Source organism: Microtus oregoni, unplaced genomic scaffold (assembly GCF_018167655.1).
Source record: "Microtus oregoni isolate MIOR12 unplaced genomic scaffold, Mior012 000001F_ref0000356, whole genome shotgun sequence".
Lineage (NCBI taxonomy): Eukaryota > Metazoa > Chordata > Mammalia > Rodentia > Cricetidae > Microtus > Microtus oregoni.
This window is the reverse complement of record NW_024543060.1, coordinates 9,120,625-9,143,805: the sequence shown is the minus strand read 5'-3', so window position 1 is coordinate 9,143,805 and position 23,181 is coordinate 9,120,625.

Genomic DNA, 23,181 nt, shown 5'->3' with positions numbered 1-23,181 from the left:
CACCAGAAAAAAAAACCCACAAACAACAAAAACAGCAACAACAACAAAATACAAAGATCAGGCCTGAGGTGAGGATGTGGTCTTGATCTCCTCTTTGCGATCTCAAAGGAAAGCTGAGTGTGACCTGCTCACGGTCCTCCTCCTGGCATGCCTACTCAGAGAGAAGGCTTATCAGAGGGTACCTGCTAGGAAAAGGGCACGTCTTTGTGCAGTTTGTTCTGTCTTCCTTTAGATACAACCCTCACCTGTGTGATCATTTCCCACACCGTCCCGGGGCGTGTGGATAAAAAGAGTCGTCCAGCCTCCAGGACACGTCTCCCTCTCCAGCTCCCTATCAGTACCACCCCTCACCCCTTGATGATGTTCAGGCCCATCATCATCTGCTCTACTCAGACCATTTAGAGACAAGAGCCAGCACCACACACCTGAGCTACAGCACATTCTGGCTTCTAGTCTTTAAACGCTACCCCTTCCGGGTGCTTACCACCATCCTGTCTTGCCATCCACGGCCTGAGGCTCACCCCAGTGCTTTACCTCTCCCAGAAGCACTTCACTTCAGCAGCTGGACATTTCGCAAGGCTTTCTAACAACCTCCTTCCAGCTTTCCAATCCATTCACTGATTCACGCTACAACTATGCCTCAGTTATGTTCTTCCCGATTTACAAACCTTTGCAAACCTTCCCCTTCTTCAACAAGCCTTCTTCCCCCTGCCTTTCTCCTTTCTATTCTGTAGGGTAAAATAGGAGTTATTGACAAGAGTTTCCAGAATTGTCCCACCTTCCTTCCAACATGGGACATCATCCTTCCAGGAACCTAGGACTTTCCCCCTTTTCTGGCTTCAGACCTCTGCCTCCTGCCATTCATTTATTTCTTTGCCTTCTCTTCATCTCTGATCCCTCCCTTTCATTTACATTAGCTTAGGAGCACTTTCTAAGTATGTTTTCAAAAGCCTTCTGTAGTCAATGTTGTGATGTGTCAACATGCGCCCCCTCCTGGACAGAAGTATATACTCGCCTTTCCTACCTTGCTGTTGACAGTGAGAGTTTAGCACCTTTCTGGACATGCCGAGGGCAGCTGCCTGGGCCACACTAACACCCATCCTCAGGGCAGGCCTTCTCCAGTGAGTGATAAGTTTATTTCATTAAGTTGTAAGTCTCACAGACACATGACTGCCACAAAGGGGGACTCCAAACTCACGCATCCCTACAAACAGGAGCAGAAGTGCCTCAGCAGAGTATGGGTTTCCCATGCATGGAGCCCTGGGATCAAATCCCAGTACCCTCAAAAAGAAAAGTATCCCAAGGGCAGAAGATGTGCCACACAGGGCCACTTGGTGAAGCACAGTCATCCAGGAAACTGAGTGGGTGGGGGACCCTACCAAGAGCCTTTGTTGTGACTTCTACTGAAAATATTAGCAAAGAAAGCGAAGCAAGGTCCTTCCTTCAGCCCCGTTTGAATCATTTAAATGGGCTTTAGGATGTCCCTCTCCCCAGTGTCAGAACCTGACCTGCTCCATTAGGCATGACTGGGGTGGGTCATAGTGGGTAAGTCCAAAAGAAATGACTGGAAAGCATAGGCTTTGGATTGCTATAAATGTAAAAAGCCGTACTTATTGGGGGGAGGGGATAGTTTTTCACTTCTAAGAATAGCCAGCCCAGAGGGCGAACCAGTCTCTCAAGGGTAGCAATCCCACTCCATGTCAAAGCACTGGAAAAAAACAAACAGAAATCAGAAAGATGCTATACACAGGTGGAGCCAAGCTCCCGTTCTCATTTCCCTGGTAGACAGATGACAGAAGGACCTCCCCGGCTCTGCAGCTCCTGCCAGCTCTGCAAAGGTCTTCACTGTGGCTGCATCACCGGCCCTCTCCCCCAGCGATGTCATTCATGCCCACTTTCTCCACTTGGCCCTCCCTAAGAACTCTCCTGTCCGCAAACTCTCATCTTGGCTTCTGTCGCCCAGGGAACCGATATAGATACTCTCCACACCCCCACAAGCCCACTCACCACCACAACTACCTCTCCTTTCTTTCACAGCCAAACATCTTGGAGGAAGAACTCCAGCTCCTGGCCTCCATGTCTCCCAGTTGCCCACGGACTGAGGCTAACACCTCAACCCAGAAGACGTGTTTTGCTGCCCACATGCTGGACGTCCATAGGGCTGATACCTGGCCGCTGCCCACTTTGAGTCTCTTCCTCTGGTTGGCGCTACACTTTTCTGGCTTTCCTTCTACATCCCTGGCTGTGCCTTTTCCTCTCTTGTATGTGTGGCTTGGCCCATCTTTTAAATATCATTAAATGTCTCTTGGGTTTGTCTCCTTAGATCCTTGTCCTCTTAGGTTCTGCCAGGACAACCGTGGCTCTCTCTTTGCTTCAGCAAGCCCTTACAGTCATGACTTGCACATCTGTGTTGGAACATCTGTCCTGCTCAAGCAACTGTCGCCTCTTTAATATTCCTCAGGTATCTCATGCCGGAACTTGAGTGAGAAGGTAGGGGTGGTTTTTCTCTTCCTCCATTCTCCTTGGTTTTGCTGTTCATCCACCCAGCTCCCTGACTCCAGATTTGGACAGCTATTAAGCTCCATCTTCCCCTGCTTCCAGCAAAAGGCAAGTCCTTCTGAGTCTCTCACGTGACCAGTTATGGCTGACTTATCCCCTGGGCGCGGTGAGGAGGGCTCAGTTCTTTCAGGGGTCTGCACAATTCCTTTCACTTTTGAAAAACTCCTAAGAAAAAAGTTAACTCCAAATAGAGTCATCAGATGTAAGTTTTAATTGTGTGCATATGTGTGTGTGCATGGCCATGTTTCTGTGCAGCTGTGCATATGTGTAAGTATATATGGAGGCCAGGGGACAACCTCAATGTCACTTGCCAGGAGTCTCACTGGTCCTGGTCTCTCCAATGAGACAGTCTGGCTGGCTCACAAGCCGCAGGAACCCACCTGTCTTCACCTTCCCAGAGCTAGGATTAGAAGTGGATACCATGGGTTTTTACCCGGGTCTCATAGACTCTGGTCCTCACGCTTGCAAGACAAGCATTTTATCAACTAAGCGTTTTATCCTCCAAGCCTCCGGAACTCGCTACATAGATCAGGATAGCATTGAACTCACAGAGATCCACTTGCCTCTGACTCCTGAGTGGTGGGATTAAAGGTGTGCACCATCCTTCTGGCCAGTTTGCAATTTTGTTAATGGAGGAAGGAGCCCACTAAAGCCATCAAGTTCACTCTCCAACATTCCCCAGAGCAGACGCTTTGCATCAGCACTGCAACTAAAGCCATCGGCCCTCCCAGTGTGTCCTAAAGGCATTCCTTCCTCGCCTTGCCCTGTTCCACACCATGATTGTCCCGTAAACCAGCCGTTGTTCTAAACTGCTCACACCCTGAGCCTCAGCAGTTCTGGATACCTCCAACACTGGGCCCATGCCCAGACTTATTGATGCAACAGATCTCAGGTAAGGCCAGAGATTGGCTTTTCTATCCTGCTCTTCGCTACCCAGTCTGAGAACCCTCGGCCTCAGTTGTGCCCCAACGTCGTCAGGTTGAAAAACATTCTACCTGCCGTGCAGAGTCCTTCGTGGCTGTGTGACATTTAATCACGGCATCATGCTCATCCCTCATCCCGCCTTTCACAATCTATCTGCAGTGGCTATAGTTTTTCATGAAAGCATTCTTTCCGTCTGGCCCCCGGGCTTGTGCACATGCCCCCTGTCCTCTGCCTGGACCATCTATAGTTCTCCTTCCCTTTCCCTGAACTGGCTGGCACCTTTCAACCTTCTGTAGCTGTGCCCCAAAATGACCCCTGCACCCTCTGGGTGCTCCTTTCCAGTGGCCTTCACTGTTCTGGGCTCCACCCCCACCCCCTCCTTGGTCCTCGGCTCTTCCCTTTTCTAAATTCAGCAACTATAGCAGCAAAGAGATGGTCTTTTTTACACCTGGTTGGGAGCCAGCTGGAGACACAAAGGACAATGACATTTAAAGGATGTCAGAGGAAGGACAAGAGCCAGGGACTACTAGCTGGGGAGGAGAAAGGAAACCTGGGAAACTGTAAGGCAAGCCAAGGAGGGCCCACTGTCAGCCTGGCAGTGGAATAGAAGTATGTCAGATGGGAAGTTGAACTTCCTGCGATGAAATAACCACTGAAGGAATAGAGAGAGCCAGTGAAGGGAGGAGGCAGCTCTCCACAACAATAGAGGTCTCCTCCTGGCTAAAGTGACATGAAAAATGCTAAGCCAGAGACTGGAGACTCTTCTAGACTCCAGAGAATGCTGGCCACAGGGCAGCCTCTGCTGCTGCTGCGGCTGCAGCTGCAGCTTCCTCTGGCCATCTTGTCCCTTTCCTCCCCTCCTGCCCCCACCCCTGTGGTCAGATGAAACCCACCCCAGTCACCTGACCCCTCTGGGGCTCCTAGCCAGCTCTGGGAAGTCATGTGACCACTTAGGCACGCATGACAGGCTCCCTGGGGATGCTTTGAGGGGTGACCTTGTGCCCAACTCCTTCTCTGCAAGTCAAGTGGGGCTGAGCCCCTGGTCCGGAGGGCCAGGGCGAGCTTGCCCCCCTCGGCTGATTTAGGGCCCCAGTTTGCTAGCCTGGGTTATGTAACACCTGAGGAGAACTAGGCTCTCCGTCACCTGCACATTTTCTCTTTCTGTGGCGTGCTTCCTAGCCGCAGCTGCCTCTCAGAGCAGCTCTATTTTGGGAGCTGTTTTCGTTTGGCCTATATTAAGCACAGTCACAAGGCAGAGGCAAGGTGCGGGTGCAGGGTGGCCTGCAGGTTCTTTGTGTCTCTTTCAGTGTTAAGGGTGAGACAAACAGACAAGATGGAGCCTGCAGATCTACAGATCTAGAGGGGAGACTCAAGTGGCCCTGTGAGCCTCACACAAGAGCCCAACGACAACAGAAAGCTGAGGTTCGGGTGGCCTCCGTTTCACTCCCACAGCCGAGGGCTCTGCACAATTTCACATTCTAATTTTACTCCCCAAGGCCTTGCTAAGGGAGACTCCCATAGCCACTGCCGCACAGGTCAGGAAGGTTTGCTTCCCTGAGGCCTGCAAGGCTTGGAGGCTAGGCTGTGTTGATGCTGGCTTGAGAAGTCTAGTCAGCAGGGCAGTCACGGGTTAGGGCCCCTCTACTAGAAATCCCTTCCCGAGCTCATAATTAAACCACATGACCAGTAGGGGTAGAGCAAGGGCTGCTGGGAGGTGACTGGTCCAGTTTCTAGGATTCAGAGTTCCCTCTACTTGGAAGGCCTGTGAATAAAGGGGCAAGGTCAATACTCTACCTCCTAAGTACACACTGTGTCCTTTTCTCCACTCTGTTTTGTCCCTTAAGACCCTATGATCTCTCTAGATATCCATACCCGTCTAAAGGACCCAGTGTGTGTTCCCAGGCTGCTGACCCCAAAACCTACATCTCCTGTACCTTCTCTCTCCAAAGAGTCAAATCCTGCTGCCCCCCTCACCAAGGCAACAAGCCACCTCCACACCCAGATCAGCACTTTAGCAGAGTGCTGCTGTTGGCCAGGTCCTACCATCTACCTTCTACCTGACCTGTATCTTACAGGGGCTGAATGAGGACTTCCTCAATGCCCTAGGAAGGGAAGATGCCAAGGTCACATGCAGGAAGCATTGCCGGCTACGGACAAGGTGTTAGTGCCTGACTGGCAACGAGATACTGAGTTTGTCATGCATACAAAATGGATCACATGGTAACCAGCACAGCCAGCTGGAAATACCCCCAAGAAGTGGGGAAAGACTCCCCTGGGAGCTGTTACACGGAGTGGGTTTTCTATGATGCAAGTTCTGATGGGCAGAAGCGACCCAGGAGATGGGACAAGAAGATGTGAGCTAAAGGCAGAGATGAGGAAAGATGAAGATCTTTAGAGCTTGAGTTGGGCCTCGAGAGTGTCAGATCTGAGCTGGGGGCCAGAGGACGGCTAGAACCTTCTAGAGGGACACAGCTCAAGACAAGACAGAGTAAAGCATATCACCAGTGTAGGTAGGGCACTTAGAGACCAGTCCCTCATCGATGGTTTGTTCTATGTCATCTGCATTACCCTAGGCCAACTGCTGTCCAAGAGCGCTCAATGGAAGATTCCAGAAAGAAATAATTCTTATGTTTTAAATGTGCCTTATTCAGAGTAGCAAGTAGAAATCAAGCTTCCTCTGGCTCTGCCTCATCCAGGACCTACCACATCCCTTCGCCCAGTGTATCCTCTGTGTATATGTTGCCTGCCTAGCCACTCAGTCATCGCCTTGCTTAGCAGGCAGTCTATCTCATTGTCCAGTCGTTACTGCTTAAAGTTTTTTCATATTCATTTTTAGAACTGTTTTAAGTGTATGAGTGTTTTTGGGTTTTGTCTGCGTGTATGAGTGTGCACCATACGCATGCCTGGTGTCCATGGAGTTCAGCAGAGGGTGTCAGATCCCATGGAGCTAGAGCTATAGAAGGTGGTGCTGGAAACCATGTGCGTGCTGGAAACTGAGCCCAGATTCTTTGCAAGAGCAGCAAGTGCTTTTAGGTGAATGCTAGGGAACCAAATTCAGGTCTGTGTTCTTATGCGGTGGGTATTTTACTAACCAAGCCATCTCTCCAGCACTGTGTGTGTGTGTGTGTGTGTGTGTGTGTGTACACTCGTGTGTGATCATGTGTGTGTGCTCGTGTGTGATCATGTGTGTGCGCTCTTGTGTGTTGAGACAGTGTCTCCTTATATAATCCTGCCTGGCTTCCAGCTCATTACATAACTCAGGCTAGCCTTGAACATGTGATTTCCCTGACTTAGCCTTCCAAGAGGATTACAGATGTGAGCCACTGTCTGACGGGAAAAAAAAAAAGACTGTTTTCTGTTGTTGTTGTTGTCCTTGTGTTTTCACTATGTAGCCTTGGGATCGTCCTGTCTCATCTCCCAAACGCTGGGATGTGTGAGCAGCACTCCTGGCTTCGTCCATCATTCTTGCTGGGGATAACGAGTGTGCCGTTGGCAGGTGTGCCGTACTATGCTTTTATCGCGATTTCGGAACGCACCCCTTCCACTCGCAGAACTTCCTGTGAAAAAGGAGGCCGTCTTCTGCCAGCAGCAGCTTCACACGTCTCAGGGTTTACCCCAGCTCCAGATTGCTATTTTCTCCTGCGCTAGATTCAGACTTGCACTGTTTTCCTTACCACACGCTGGAGAAGTAGAACCCACCCCCTCCATACCATGATATAGACCAGAGCCCAGGGGGTGAAGTAGGTCTTGCCACCCAGGTTTGCGGTTTAGGGTTGGGGTGCTTTCCCACCCCAATCTAAAGTTAAATGTATTACATACGTTTGGAAAACATCTTTAAAATATGCAAAAAAAATCAATGTTAAGATCTGTAATTTGGAGACCTAGAAATAACTTTATTACGTGTTTCTGAATTTTTCCTTGTGGCTGAATTTTTCCTTAATAATTTGAGAGTGTACTAATAAACAATCAACAATTATATAGCTGGTGTGTGTGTGTACACACACTGGGACAGTCAATGCTACTCACATTCCATCCTAAGGACAGACATCCACCATTGATTTAAATCTTTCCCTACACTTTGGCACACTTACTTTCCTTCATGTTTTCCCCCACTGTGACTGATATCGCTAAATGTTTGTGGACTAATGTTATTTCCTAGATTTTATTCTACTTTCTTGGATCAAAGTAGATGAGAATGCTTTAAGCCTCTGAATATATATGAAAAGAGGAAAAAACCCCAAACAACCATTCTACCCTATTATGTACAGTCCCTACCCCTGTGAATTAAAGTGGTACAGGACAGGCTTAAAGGAGACAAAAGGGTTTGTTTGTACATACGTGGAGTCAAGGAAGACTGAACTGTAGCTGGGGACTCGAGAGCTGACTCAACCTGTAAGCTCTTCCAAAGGACCAGGCATTCACAGGGCAACTTACAACTGTCTGTAACTCCAGTTCCAGGGGATCTGATGCCCTCTTCTGGCCTCTGAAGAATCTGCACACACAGGCTGCACAGACATGCACGCAGGTAAAACACCCACACACATAAAATAAAATAGAAGTAACTGGTTCCTAAAGTGATGAGAGTCTTAAATAATCTTTATAGCAGCACTGGGGCTCCGGCTGGGTCCCTCCATACCTCATCTAAGTGTTCGCCAGATAAGGTTTGCCAGTTTATACTCCCATCAAGCAGAGGGAATAGAGAATTATCATCTAAGGACATTTTAATCTCCCTAGTATTGGTGTACACCATAGCCCCGTACTTGGGAGAGAAACAGGAGAATCAAGAGTTCCAATCCGGCTTAGCCCACATAGCAAAGCTGTACTTTAGGAACAAATATGTTGTTTAAAAAGACAGCGAGATCTTACTGAATTATTTGTATGTGCATATTTATGTGTGGGTGTGTGCACATGAGTGTCCATTCCCTTGATTCCCCACCCTGTGTGGGTTCTGGAAACCGAGCTCAGGCGCTCTGCAAGAGCAGTGTGCGCTCTTAACCCCTGAGGCATATCTCCAGCCCCTACAAAAAAACGTTCTTATACAGCATGCTTGAGAGAGGTCCTGGGCTGGAGACCCTCCCTGGAGGTGGGGGTGTTAATTCAATTTTCACTTTTGTTCTCAGTTCTAAAGATGCCAGGATCCCAGGGTCTCAGGCATGCTAGGCAAGCACTGTACCACTGAGCTACCTCCCTCAGCCTTCTTAGTACTTTTTGTTTTGAAACAGGATCTTGTTAAGTTGCCCAAGCTAGCCCAGAATTCATTCTGTAACTAACCCAGGCAAGCCTTGAACTGGAGACCTTTCCGCCTCAACCGCCCAAGGATCTCAGCTGACAGCCTTGCCACATAAGGCCCAATGTAAAACGTTTTAAAATGTTGCTGTATTTAATTCCTTTTTAATGAATCATATTTGCATGTTCTTTGCCTATTTTTAATTTGCTTAAATAATTTAAGTACATTAAATCCCTGAAGATTTAAATGCTCAGTTGTCACATCAGAATATTTATGAGGACAGACAGTGAAAACCCTGAGTATTTTCTTACCAGTGAGAAAAGAAAAAAAGAATTCATTGAATCACCAAATTCCTTCCTAATTTTGGAAAAACACAAGAGTCAGTTCGTCTCACCAGCACAGTTTTGATTGTTATTCTAGCTGTCTTCAGAGTACAATACTGCACGGATGTCCAGTGCCAAGTTTTTTCACCAAACAAATTCTGTAGATAGTTAAAATTTCAGCTCTACATTCCAAGGAATCTGATCCCCCTCCAGCTTTGTGTGACACCCCCAACCGCTTGAGTAGGTCCCAAATTACAACCTGGGTGTTTCAACTTGATCACTGTTAAGTGCACCCAGACCCCATAGCCTGTCACCCAAAACCAATATTTTTAAAGTTTGCTCACCTCTCCTAATATTTAACTTTCTCTTTTAGCTACAGCCAATCAAAAGAAAACGCTAAATTGCTCTGGGCTGGTCTTCTTCCTGGTGTCATCTTGTATCTGTTTGTAGAGCTTAAAGCCAAAGATTTTGTGGGTTTTTTTCTCCTTCTTTCCTTCCTTCCTTCCTTCCTTCCTTCCTTCCTTCCTTCCTTCCTTCCTTCCTTCCTTCCTTTCTTGCAGTCTCATTTCCTATTGTAAAAGCAAATCATTAATGCCCAGGCATAAGTAGTTCTGTGTAATTCTTAGGAACAGGATTTCTGCAAACACGGTTGGTGGCTGGCAATTGTTTAAGTCCGGTTGTGGTGACAATTCTTTTCAAACCTGTGTTGGGGAGGATTAGAAGGAGCTGCGCTCAGCTGGTCCCCAGTGTGGGACCCTCCAGAGCAGCAGGAAGCCCCTCCCACTCTCCCATCTCCCCCAGCCAACGCCTCCTTTGCTTCTTTGGAACTAACTAGGTAGGGCAGGCCCCTCGAGACTGTTTACGCTGTTTGGTTTTTAGAGCTGAGTCTTTTGCCAGTCACCAGGTCCCTACTCGGACTCTGCAAGTAGTGGCCAGCTCAGACCCCTTGACCTTGGCGGGGCAAGGCTAGAAGCGGAAGGCAGGCAGGGGAGGGTCTGCGAAGCCACCCCCCACCCCCACCCCACCCTGGAGCTTGCCCTGCAGAGCTTATGCGGCACTCTCCGGCTGCACAGAGGCCAGTTCCCGCCGACGGTGCCAGGACCTGGCCTCAGCTTGGCCGGGAGCCGAGTTAGCTGAGTGCTAGCTGCAGCGACCTCGCTGGCTGCTCTGGCCCCGGGGCCTCAGTGCCCTGAGCCACTTTTCGCCCAGATGCCGCAGTCATCTCCCTGAACCTCAGCGTAAGTAACCTCAGCCCCAGGCATCCATCCCTCTTGGGTCCTCAAAGCCCCTACTATATGAACAAGGTGGTGACTGTCTCCAGAGCTTTTGAGCACTAGGTCCTGGTGATTGATGAATCTAGCTCCTTTGACTAAGCTACATCTCCGATTCTCTTAAATTTCTAGTTTGAAACTAAATTGCCCAGTCTGGTCTTGAACTTTTGCCTTGGCCTCCCCAGGGGCTGCGATTACACACCTCTTCTGTCAGCCCTGGCTTAGACGTCACATTCTGACTGTGCCCTCATGTGACTTGCAAACAAGCTCCCTCTGTCTTTTTAGGACACTAATCCTGCTTATAAGGACGGGACCTTGTGACTTAACCTTTTTCTAAAGCTCTGCCTCTCAAATGCAGATTATATCTCTCTTCTCTCCTCCGCCCCCCTTCATTATTTTTTTTTATATGTATGGATGTTTTGCCTGCATGTATGTCTGCAGGCCACATCCCCAGAGGCCAAAAGAGGGCTTCAGATCTCCTGGAACTGAATTTAAAGACTATAGCGAGCTGACATATGGATTCTAGGTATAGAACCTTGGTCCCTGGAAGAGCAGCCAGTGCTCTTAACTGATGAACCATCTCTCCAGTCCCATACAGATTATGCTTCTACATAAACATTTGGAGGACACCTCTAGACCCTAGCTATCCCAGGGCAGAATCTTGAGTAGCCCTAGCCCTGTGCACGAGACACTATCTGAATTGTCAGGCATTTCTGACATCACTTTAGAAACTACAGAGACCAGACCTGTGAGTCATGACAGGAGAAGCATGGAGTTTGTATCGGTAGGCGGACTTCCTGGCACTAATCCAAGGAACCGGGGCAGATAGCTTAGATTAAAAGGTGAGGTGTGGGGGTGGGGTAGCTGGAGGGATTCCGGTGATGAAAAGCACCTACTGCTCTTGCAGAGGACCCAAGTTTAGTTTCCAGCACCCACAGCTTACAACCGCCTGTGACTCCAGCTCCAAAGGACCCAAGGCCCCCTCCTGGCTTCCGCAGACCCTGCGCTCACACAGTACACAGTACACACACCCACAAGTACACAGATAATTTTTCAAAGTGAGGGAAATTTTTGAGGGGGGGGGGCATAATTTTTGAGTTGGTTTGTTTAACTGTAGCTAAACACGAGGAAAACAGTTGTTAGTAGCCATAGACTTGATTTTTGTTTCCTGTCTTTGGGAAAGTTTCCCCTTCTTGCCAATGGAGAGAGCTCTGCTCCTGGGTAATCAATGAGGATGATGGGAGAAATAGTTACATTTCAGAGCCGTGTGAGCTTTTCTCCTATTTTCTGCATGTTTTACGATGAATTTACAGAATGGGGAAAAAGACAAAAGTATGAAGACAGTTCTCTGCAGTGTAATGTGGGGCTCAGAGTTCAGTTTTCTGTATCTACTGGCGGTGACCATTTCTGTTATATGTTTTCATGTTTTTCAGGGTTCTTTTCCTTCATTTATGGGTATGTGTATCTATGGAACCAAGAAAATATGACTTATTATTTCCCTTTTGGTAATGGAGCTAGGGCCTTTCACACGTGAAACACTGTACCACTGAGTTATTTCTGGAGCACAGAAATAACTTACTTTGATTTATTGAGTTTGATAAAAAGTGTGTGTGTCCGTGTGTGTGCACGTGTGTGTGTGTGTGTGTGTGTATGCACGTGCGTACGCTGCAGTGTGCGTGTGGCAGTCAGAGGACAACTTTTCTGGAGCCTGTTGTCTTCCATCTTGTTGAGGCAGGGCCTTGTTTCTGTGGCTCTACTGCTGTATGATAACTGGCCTCAGGCTTCTGGGAGATTCTCCCGTCTCTGCCCGCCATCACCGTAGAAGTGCTGGGATTACAGATGTGCAACATCACATTTGGTTTAGGGCTTTTGAAGTGAGTTCCAGGGATTAAACTCAGGTAGGCAGGCATCTATGGCAAATGCTGTACCAACTTCTAGGCCCAGGGGGAAAAATCCTTTTCAAACAAAATACTCTTTTTCTTAAGGTTAAAAACAAGAAGAAAGCCCTCCCAATTTTTAAATATCAAGCACAGAAAAGCTCGAAGAGGAAAAGCAGGACTTGGCACCCAAGGAGAAAATGGAGAAAATCCAATTAGTCATCTTGGGATAAGGAAGGGCTTCTCGATTAAGACAGAACAGAACTGGCGTGAAAGAACGCTTGATAAACTCAACTGTGACATAATTAAGAATTTATGTTCATCAGAAGACACAACAGGAAAGCCATTAAACTCCACAACCCTGGAGAACACATCTGTCATGCTTATAATTGGCAAAGATCAGAGGCACAGGCCTTAATGCCAGCCCCTTGTCACGAAGGCAAAGGCAGGCAGATCTCTGAGTCTGAAGCCACTCTGGTCAACATAGCAAATTCCAGGCCAACCAGGGTTCTATAGTGAGGTCCCGTCTCAAAAATCAATCACTCACTCAGTCAGTCAGGGGAGAGGGTTAGATGGAGGAGAAATGCTTCAGTGTTTCAGCGCACTAACCGCTCTTGCAGAGGACCCAGGTTTGGTTCCCCACATCCATGCAGTAGCTCACAAACACTTGTGTCTCCAATTCCAGAGGAACCAACACCCTCTTCTGGCCCCTAGAGACTCCCGTACACACATGTGCACACGTCCTCAGAAAATCTCACATTCACATAAATGAAACACGAATGACAGAAGACCCCAGAATCCACAAATAACTGCTATGCACAACAGAGGAAGAGGAAATGATAGCGTCCACAGAAGGGCGAAAGATAAAGACGGGCATCTCATAGAAAAAGAAACACAATGCACCAAGATACAAGGAAATATATTTTTGGTCTTGTTAGTAATCATCATCAAGCCACAGATTGTACAACAAGGACACCATTGTACACCCCAAAGAAAGGTGTAAGGTCATATCTAAAATCCCACCTGGAGACGAGAACATGAAGCAGCTGGAAATTTTTTTTTTTCATTGTTGAGAGAGTTTTTCTGTGTAGTGCAGTCCTCAGAATTTGAAATCTTTCTGCCTTCTCATCTCAAGTGCTAGAATTGCAGGCGTGCACTATTGTGCTTGGCTGGGACCTCTTAGAAACTACTGGGGAAAATGCTTTAGCATTTTCTTGTGTGGCTGAACATGCTGATTTTCTATTGTTCAGGCATTCCAAGTCCAGGTATTTCACCACTGAGGAGGGATTGAATATATACACATAAAGATAAGCACAAGAATGTTCAAGGAAACTGAGCAGCCTCGTGTTGCTGTAGCTGAGGGCTAGCATTCTGTAGCATGACAAGCATTAGCTGCGAATATTGAGATCTGTGCCTCAATATTCTTGAATTCAATATTCTTGAATAGACTTGAATGAGTAAAACAAGTCTATCTTTGTTGACTGAGGTTTCTGTCCTGCCCGGTTCCTGCAGTTAAGTCCCAAAGAAACACACAGAGGTCTACATTAATTAGAAACTGATTGGCCCATTAGCTCAGGCTTCTTATTAACTCTTATAACTTATATTAGCCCATAATTCTTGTCTGTGTTAGCCACGTGGCTTGGTACCTTTTTGGGAAGGCAGTCACATCTTGCTTGCTCTGGTTTCTGGCTTCCTCTGGGTTTGGGTGATGACTTCAGACTGAAACTTCCCTCTTCCAAGAATTCTCGTTGCCCTGCCTTTACTTCCTGCCTGGCTACTGGCCCACCAGCGTTTATTTAAAATGCAAGAGGCAGGGTACAGACCATTGTCCCACAGCATATCTTTTTTCTGTTTTTTTTTTCCCCCCAAGACAGGGTTTCTCTGTGTAGCTTTGGAGCCTGTCTGTCCTGGAACTCACTCTGTAGACCAGACTGGCCTTGAACTCACAGAGATCCACTTGCTGGGAGTAAAGGCGTGCGCCACCACTCCCATCTGGGATTATATTATGCTTCTAAAATTGAGTAAGGCCTTCACAATTGCTTGGCCTCTCCTACGTTTTATAACTCGGGTACATGTAGTATTTTTTGCATTATATATTATGAGACTTAAAGGAATATTAATGCCAACAGAAGGAAACTGGAAGCATATCCAAAAACTGTAAGTAGCATGCTTTTGATTTAAACTCTGACAATCTGATTTAGGATTTTAAAATCATAAACCCACTTGTCCACGATGTACTTAAAGGATCTTTTATCTGAAAAAGAAAAAAAGAAAATCTTATGCGAGTAGATCCCATCTTAGTCGATTTTGGTTTCCATAACACAACACGCAGGACTGGGAAGTTTATAAAGCAAAGAGGTTTCTATTGGTTCACAGGTTGGGGACTGAAACCTCAGAGTGTGACAGCACTGCTATCTGCTCAACTTTTCGTTTGGCTTCAGTTCGTGGTGGAAAGCAGAAGGGCGGGGGTGGGAGATGGCTCCATGGTCAAGTGTTTGCTGTGCAATCACGGCAACATGAGCACATGAAAAGCTGGGCTTAACAGTGTGCACACACAACCCCAGTGCCGAGGGTGAGAGACAGGTGGGTTCCAGGAGCTTGCCAGCTAACCTGCAGAACCCACAGTCAGCTCCAGGTCTAAATGAGAGAGGAGGGTAATGATGGAGAACAATAGGAGATCCTAAACATTGGTTCCTGGTCTCTATAGGTGCATTTCCTGTGCGTGCATATCACACACACACACACACACACACACACACACACACACACACGAATGAGTGAACATAGAAGAGACAAACAAGGGCCTACCTCTGCTCTCCAGTCATCTACTCTCACAATAACTAACCCCGTCCTGTGAAAATGTATGTGTTCTCTCACAATGTGAATCTATTCCTGAGGCCCCTGCCATGGCCCCACACCCCAGCCTCCACAGGAGTCTAGAAAGGCACCACCACTTTGGGACCACAGCAGAGGCTCTGGGCTCATTTTCTTATCCCTTCTCTTTATCACCCTTAGGGTCTCCTCGAGGGGTCAGGGGGAGCAGGAGATGAGCTGACAAGCTTCGGTTAGCTTTCCTGGGGACTTGTCCCAAGCTAGTGCTGTTCTAACTAATGTTGAAAAGGACGCACAGACTTCAGGGTGTGGCTTCGCAATCGTGTCACCTCCTCACTAACCTGACCAGAGACATGGCCCGTGGCTCACATGGATGGAGTGACGGCGCTGTAGAATCTACTCAGAACTCCTGGCCTTGTCCTTAGTCCACCCACAGGGTCAGCTTTTGGGCGGTCATAGACTTCTCTGTGGAGGAGCACAACAGGGAGGAGGAGCAGAGAGGTAGCCTCAGGCTGGGAGGGAGGCTAAAAAGGCAGGGAATAGCAGAAGCAAACCGCCTTTCAGAGGGTCTGGGTGGGAGCTATGCAGAGGATCCTGTCTCATGTGAAGTGGGACCCCTTGGGGAAACCAGGGAAGCGGGGAATGAATTCAGATCTTCCATTTCCCCTCTTCAACCCTGTGATGGCAATGTTTCCTCCCGTTTCTGTTTTCTGAGATGCCATCCAGAGCCGACCCCTAGCATGATTTTCAAAATGAGGGATGTTATTAGTTATTGTCACAAAATGTCCGATAGAGCAGCATAAGGGAGGAATCATGCTTTGGTTTTCAGTCCATCACACCAGGGGGCATGGTGGTAGCTGCCTATGGTGACTGGGAGCACGTGGTAAGGGCTCTTCACAGTATGGTGTGCCAGGAACCAAAGGCTGGGTGATCTTCAAAACCCTGCCTCCAGTGACCCATTTCTGTCATCCAGCCCCATCTCCTAAAGCCACCACAGCCTCCCAAAGCAGCACCCCCTGGTGGAGAACACGGGTATCAACACGTGCGTCTGTGATGACAGTTATCCAAATAGTAATAGGGGGTGGTAGCCTAAGCCATTTGGAAGAGTCCAGGGGTATAGGCATTCACAGCAAATTACCTCTGGAGCCCTGGAAGATCCACAAGCCGGTCAACGGAGCCCTCCCCCACCCCCAATGCATTCCAAGAGACCCTGCAATCCCAGCACTTGGGAGGGCAAGGCAGGAAGATTGCTGGAGTTTGAGGCCTGCTTAAGCAACAGAGGCCCTATCTCAAAAACACAATAAGGAAGAAGCCTGGTAGCCAGTTTAGGTTTTCTGTCTTCTGTTTCCCAGGCAACCATGCTAATCCTCAGCTTTCCTGCTGTTCTCCACCTGTGTGCAGGTGAGCCCAAGCCAGAACAAAGTCCCTCTGTCCCCACCTGGCTCCTCTGGCTGGACTTCCCTTTCCCCAACCTCTATGGCCTGAAGTCCGAATAGACAAAAGCCGGTTGCTGCTACAGTGCCATTCCCTGGCACCAGGCCAGGCTGTAAGGAAGTACAGCAAAAAGCGCCAGGGAGTGAAATTCCAAAGTGGTGTGAGTCACCAGGGACCCAGGAGGACAGGCCAGGGCCCAAGTCCTGCCAGGAGCCTGAGGGCAGCTAAATAGGGCTCCAAGGGAGAGAGAAGCTAGGCCAAGCACTGGGAACACTCACCTGGCCAAAGGTGTGAACAGGTGGCTTAAACTGGGCTCTCTGCAGACCTAGAGGCAGGGGCGGGGTGGGGTGGGGTAGGGTGGGGTGGGGTGTGGGTTTCAGAGCAGGAGGCCAACATTCTGGCCACGTTCCTGGTTACCAGAGCACTTACCCACTGTCCCGTAGGCTGGGATTTAGACCTCAACCTTAAAATCCAATGGGTCTGCTGTTTCTTTACACCTCCCTTCTCAACAAGCTGGCCCAGCCCACCACTGTCTGCAGACAAGGAACAGTGACACAAGCCAGCTGGGCCCCTCAGGAGACACAGCAGGTAAGCTTATGCCTCTTGGTCCTGGACTCTGGACTAGAGAGAAAGGGCTCTCTCTCATCTCTCTCACCCCTGCCTGCTTCGGTCACGCCTCATCATTGCACGTCGCTCTTAGTGTTGGGTCTCTTATGAAAGGTGACATATGAAGACAGGAAAAGAGTAGGTGGCTGAGGAACCTGGGGATTGATCTGACAACCTGTAGCCTAGCCTGGACTGTGTGTGGCCAAGCAGCTACCTGTGGCAGCATCTTTGGAATAGGAGACAAAGAACTTGCACCTGCTGGGGTCGGAGCAAGGCTTCCTTTGCTATGTTGCTATGCTAGTAGCTATGGGCCAGGGCAAACCTCGGTCCCATTCTTTGCTCTGGACGGAAGGGAAGCTAAGAAAGGGTGGTACAAGCAAACACCATCTCCTCCCCCACTTTCCAGACCACTGAATTCTTTTGTTTGTTTGCTTGTTTGTTTTTGTTGTTTTTGTTTTTGGAGACAATATTTCTCTGTGTAACAGCCCTGGCTGTCCTGGAACTCACTTCATAGACCTGGTTGACCTCAGACTTACAGAGATCCACCAGCCTCTGCCTTCTGAGTGCTGGGGTTAAAGGTGTTTACCACCACTGCCCAGCCAGACCACTGAATTCTTATTCATGAAAGTGGTCACGGGTCAAGATAGACCACAGTGACAGTGATGTTGGGGCCACCTTGGCTTTCATGGTGACCTGATCTGCAGCCTCTTCTAGTTGTTGGGGCTCCTGCCTATGCCTCACATGCTCCAGGAAAGTCTTTCCTCTACTAGTGTCTCCAGCCTTTAGGATAGCTTACATCTTCTGGTCCCTGAGTGCTGAATGACCCTCCTTGTTTAGGCAATAGAATCTGCAGGCCCCAAGAGAAGTAGATCAATAACTCAGATTCTCATTCCCCCCTTTTCTACCCCCAACCTTTACGTTTTGTTTCTCTTTCCATTCCCCACTAACCAGGGACTCACAGGCTTCCAGCAAACACTCCCACTCCCTCCTCAAGACTTGCAGTTCGTCCCTTCAAATAAGGCTCCTTCGGTTTCAGTAAGGGACAGGGCTGAGGTCTGGTCTGAGCCTGAGACTTCTTGGGGCTTGCAAGTACCCCAACTAGGCAGTCATAATTCATACAGGGCTAAGGTCAAGAGGTGAACACCTTGCTCAAATCTGGGCGACTAAGAGAGCTTCTCTGAAGTAGCCATTTGAAGGTGGACCTGGTTCACGTTCACTTTGGCCCCAGGTACTAAATTCAGGAATTTTCTATCTTATCCTCCTCGCCCTATCTCCAGGACATGCTTTCTCACCCGGTTAATGTTAAGACCAACCAGGCTCTCATTGGCCAAGTGAACACTGAGTTAAGACTCTAGCCTGGATAGACAAATGCCTTCTCATATTAAGGACTCTGTGTGAGGAAAGGAGGGCTTCAGCCCCACCCAGAGAATCCTGGAAGAGGTCCTCAGGCTAGCAGAGCCTGCTTCCCTGATTTCTTTCTCCCTCCAGCCATTGAAACTATGTTGACCCTCCCTGATGGCAGACAAAGTTACTCGATAATATCATACTTCAGAATTCCGAAAATGGAGGGTGGAGGTGTGTGTGGTGGTGGGAGGGTCATTTGCCTACCTAGTACCTTACAAGAAACTGAAGGCCAAAACAAAAACAAAACCCTATAAGGGAGAGAGAGAGCCGAGGCAGGAAGGGGGTTGTGTAGTCTCCTCTGGGAGGTTCAGAGCATGAATACTGCATGACCTGTGACAAGCCCCAGACAACGGAACCTGGAATGCACTCTCACCAGAGTGGGAGTGGCCCACACTTCTTCTACTCCCCTCCACACCCCAGGCCGTTTGCATTTTACCTAGCTTCTCAGCCTCGTGGGAATCTTCATTCTTAACTGCCTGCTCTGAGACCCTGGAAAAGCCTATCCCTTCTGGAAGCTTCAATGTTCATTTCCTCTTTGGCCAATGGGGAGGAGAAGAAAAAAGAATGTTGATAGTGAGGAGACGATGATGATGACTTCTTCCTACAGGATCTTAAAAACTTTAAACAAGGTAGCTCGTAGAGCACAATGCTGGGCATGTATATTATAACCATGGAATAAGTAGCTATTGTTCTCCTAAACCTAAGTCCCTCCATGGCCTGGACTGCTGGCATCCTAGCCACTCCCTAATCTCTGTGACCTCTAACCCAGCACCAGGCACCAGAAGGAGCTTAGCATGCGTTTGATGAATGAGAGAACGAGGCCAATGACAGGGACCAGTGAGCAAAGAAGCTTTACTACCTGCAGAGGAAGCAAGGTCTCGGCTAGGCAGCCTGGCATGGATTGCACAGACTGCTCACCATCTTGTTCCTGCAGGGTTGCTTGTGCCCCTACACTGCCTCTGCCTGAGACATCACCACCTTGCATTGGAGGCAGCCTGTGTCCAGAACACCCAAGCTGGACCCACGACTCCATCTCTCAATGCACCTGCTTCTTTAGTCCTCGGGTCTGCATCTGGGTAACCCAAGCTAGGATTTCAAGGCTCCCTATGGTGGCAGTATGGCAGAGCCACTCCTGCTCCAAACTCCTCTTGGGACTGCCTCTAAGCCTGAACTTCCTTCCAACCATAGCTCTGGCTCTGTGGCCTCTCAGCGGTCTCTACACAGCTCTTGCCCCAGTTTTTAGCCACTTGAAAGTTATTGCCTGAGAAGAGTGGGGTCGGTCCTGAGGAGGTCAGGGATGTTACAACTCTCTTGTGGGCTTCTCACCACCGGAGCTGTCTCAATAAACATCTGCTCAGCAGTCCCTAATCCCGTCATCGGGGTTGATTGAATAATGCCACTTAGAGTCCCTTAGCATCCTGGCTAGTCACCTGCCTACTCATCTTGTAAGCTATCTAAGGTGAGCCACGTGCATTTATTTTTATGCATCTTAGACCAGGAGGTGGGAAAATGGAGAGGGAAGAAAATGGAAGACAAACAAGAAGAGAGGAGAGCCGAACCTGTAAGGGTGGGCGGAGTGGGTCTGGATGAATCCTAGGCTTTGCAGAGAATAGGGGCCTCCTTGGAGCTTATGGTGCCTTTATTCTCCTAACAAAGATCAGGGCCAAAGATAGGTGTGATCAGGGCTGAGACTCCCACAAGAGTCCCCCAGGTCAACCAACCACCCCATTTTTTTGTCTGAGACCTCTGCAGGGACAGAGGCCCTGTTACTAACCCATGGCCAGGGCATTTACATCACTTCCTCTCTTGTATCCTTAGACGTCCAGGTACCAAGAAGGCTCCCAGGGTTGGGGCAAAGGCATAAAACGGCTCTGCAGGATTCAGCCTGGGGCTCTCTGGGGAGACTCAGGCCGTGAATGAGGATAGCATCCTCTCCTGGACAGCCCCCAGCAACGCCACAACCAGGGTCAAAGCAGCTGCAGCCTCAAACTCAGGCTGTTTATGGATGTCTAGCAACACCCAGGGGATTCAATTGTAGGCTAAGTTGACCTTAGCTAGAAGGAGCCTTCCAAGTATGGACTGCACAAATCCCACCCTCCAGCTTCACTGAAACCAGCCTGGCTACAGCGTGGTCTGTATTAAGCTGCCCTGTGTCTCTGGAAGCAGAAAACAAGAACATTCACACGCAGTGGACGTGTCTGAAGGCGCCAAAGTCCCCTGATTTTTGGCAGCTCGGGGGAGGGAGCAGGTCAGAGGGAAGAGATCCAGGCTCTCAGTTGCATACCTCCCTCACCCCACTCCCTGTAGCCACAGAGACACCCATGGGGGAACAGTTGGGGCTTTTTATAATCTTTATTTGTTAACAGTTGAGGCTATTTTTCTCCCATGCCGCAAGAGATGCCAGTGGCTCATTAAAAAAAAGTTGTGAAAAACACAAATCTATTTTGGGGTGATCAGCCTCCTCAAAGCCTCACACCCCCAGCTCTTTGGAGCTCTGGGGATGAGACCTGCCCTTGCTGGGAAGGTCTGCAGCTTGTAGGAAGCCAAGGATTCTTGGGCCTGGCAGTACTGGCTACGGGGTACGTTTTTTGTTTCCTCTTCTACCTTCTTGGACAGAAGCAGAAGCACCTAGCTCCATTCTGGCGTAGCCCTGCCTGCCTCATGATGGCTTCAGAACTCTGTCCTGAGGAAGCCACCTCCCAGGAGGCTTGGGTTGGGACCACACTGCTGCCAGGTATCTTGCTCTAGAGGGCCTGGCATTGGTGGTGGTTCTTCCTGCTCTTGAAAAACATTAGCCGTCAAGAGCTCTAGTTTCTCTGCTGAATGGAGAGTCATTTCGGAGACATAGAAGATACTTAATGAGATCCTGGATGAGCTGTGGGCAGGAGACCTGGAGGGAGTAGGTGAAGGCCCTGCACGCCTTCCGCTGGTGGAGCCACACCGGATTGCTAATGGAATCTTCTTGCCAAGGTGTGGTTACAGGCCTGTGGCAAGGGCCTGGGTTAGCCTTGAACATTCCACCAAGAACTCTCACTCCTGTTCCCTGTTCGGTCTCCCCTGTCTTCCCCTTCATTTTGTCAGGCGACCCTTAGGGCCCAGGCGGACAAGAGTTTCTCTTAGGGCCGAGGCAGAGTCTCTTCTCTTAGGCTCTCAGAATTCTGACTCTAGCTTCCCTCAATGCCCCCTGTGTGGTTTGCTCTGCACGTGGGGACCAGAGGGCTGGGATACAGACAGAAGCTGGGTTCCTGTTATCCAGAGGTGTGAGGGGCAGCACATGGGAGCTGGAAAGAGTTTGAGAGATTTCAGTGCTCCAAAGAATGGTGAGTCAGGTGGTGGTATATGCCTTTAACCCCAGCACTCGGGAGGCAGAGGCAGAGAGATCTGTGTGGGTTCGAGGCCAGCCTGGTCTACAGAGTGAGTTCTAGGACAGACTCCAAAGAAACCCTTGTCTCTAACTGACCCTCCAAAGCCCCCCAAAAAAGAAAGAAGGGATGGTGAGGTCAGGTACTCATCTGCTTTCTTCACACAGTGTGGCTTGTACTGTTGTGCCCAGTGGAAGAGCTTATAGCCTCTGTCCAAGTGACAGAGCTGAAAACAGAAAAAAAAAAAAAAAAAACCAAAATAAGAAACCAAGTGACAGAGCTGTCTGAAAAGTAGGAAGCAACGAGAGAGTGATGGCTGCCTCTCTACTTTTATTCCTTTTCTTTCTTTTTGTTTTTATTTTTTTTCTGGTTTTTCAAGACAGTGTTTCTCTGTGTAGTCCTGGCTGCCCTGGAACTCACTCTGTAGACCAGGTTGGCCTCGAATTCAAAGAGATCCTCCTGCCTCTGTCTCCTTGATGCTGGGATTAAGGGTGTGCACTACCACTGCCTGGCTGTTTCTTTCTTTAAGTCTTATTTTTATTTATGTGTACCTGCATGTCTCTGTGTACGGTGTATGCCACACGTGTGGGGGGAGGGCTAGTGTGTATGTATGCCTGTGTGTGTACGTATGTGTGTGTGTGTGTGTGTGTTTGGGTACGTGCCTGTATGTGTGTGTACCTGTGTGTGTGTGTGCCTGTGTATGTCCCCTCAGAGGCCAGAAGGATGTGTTTGAGCCGTGGAACTGGTGTTATAATGCAGTTAGTTATAAGTCTCCCTATATGGGCACAGGGAACGGAACCTGGGTCCTCAGGAAGCACACAGAAACTAACTGTTGAGGCATCTTTCCCTACGTTGACTTCTTGTAGCTCTTTGAGTTGCTATTACCCCGCTCCTGTCTTACCACTTTCTACCCTGTCCCCTTCTCATCACCAAGTCAGCTTGTCCATCTTTGACAGCACGGTGTCTGTCAGCTGTGTGCCACGAGGAATCTAATTGGCTTCTCCAAGCATTTTGCTACCATTTCTGAACTCTCCAGAAATTCTAGACTTAAGAACCAATGACCGTGCAGAATTAGATTCTCTTTCTTTCACAGTGCCCTAATCCCTCTTTCATCCCTTCCAAAGGCTTCCTGCCCATTCCCAGCCTTAGTGGTCCTCAGCTCGTGTTTGCTGAGCACTAATTTGCCCAGAAGCTGCTTCCGTGGAAAGGATAACTGATCACATCAGCTGTCCCAGACCTTGAAGGTCATGTGGACTCACCCTGTCTGTGAGAAAACAAACCCAGAAAAGATCATTTTATCCAGTATCACACGGTTCCATGAGTGACAACTGACAATTCTTCACCAAATGACTCAGCCAACTC